This window comes from Lagopus leucura, unplaced genomic scaffold, assembly GCF_019238085.1.
Source record: "Lagopus leucura isolate 7727_CA_CO unplaced genomic scaffold, USGS_WTPT01 35129-0_obj-0_obj, whole genome shotgun sequence".
NCBI lineage: Eukaryota > Metazoa > Chordata > Aves > Galliformes > Phasianidae > Lagopus > Lagopus leucura.
This window is the reverse complement of record NW_024966392.1, coordinates 2547-3287: the sequence shown is the minus strand read 5'-3', so window position 1 is coordinate 3287 and position 741 is coordinate 2547.

Genomic DNA, 741 nt, shown 5'->3' with positions numbered 1-741 from the left:
GAGCTGTGGCTACGTCCCGTCACCCTAAGTGCCTCTTGTCCATGTCCACAGCCCGCTGCTACCTCTGTGTGCCCCTCGGAGAACATTAGCCAGGGACAGGGAGCAGCACGTGTGATACTCCACCACGGAGCCACGTGGGTCCATCAGACTGCACCCTGCCTGGGCTACCACCCCCCTATGGGACACCAGGGATACACCCTGGGCGCTGGTGGGCTTGTGGCACCAAAATGCCTGGGGCCTGGCGAGGGTCCTGGGGGCTCCCGGTGTCTCCAGGAGAGTCCCCAGTCCCCCCGGGACTGACGTGAGGGGTGGTGGAAAACCAGGATGGAGGTTCCCTTTCCCCATTCCCGTGTGTTGCGGCAAAGGGGAGAGGTTTTGTGAAGGGCACGGTGGTATTGGATTCCTTTCATAAAGATTCTGGACCTCGGTTCCCTGCCCGTATCCAAATTTGAATGAAAAACAGTATTAAAAATTCCTCTTTTGAGGAAGAACCTCTGAGCACTTGTAACTGGCAGTGCTTTGATATTCTAGATAACCCGTTCCACAAGGAGTGCTGGGTGATGCTGACTGATAGCATCAGTTGTGAGCATGCTCTATAGAAAGGTTCCCGCTGTGGGGGTGAGGAAACAAAATGTGGTGATTCAATCCTGCGGGGTTATTATGGGGTTACTAGAGTCTAGGATTCTAGAGTCGGAGGATTGTATGAGGACGCTACGAGGTTACTAGCTCCTGTGAGCGTAA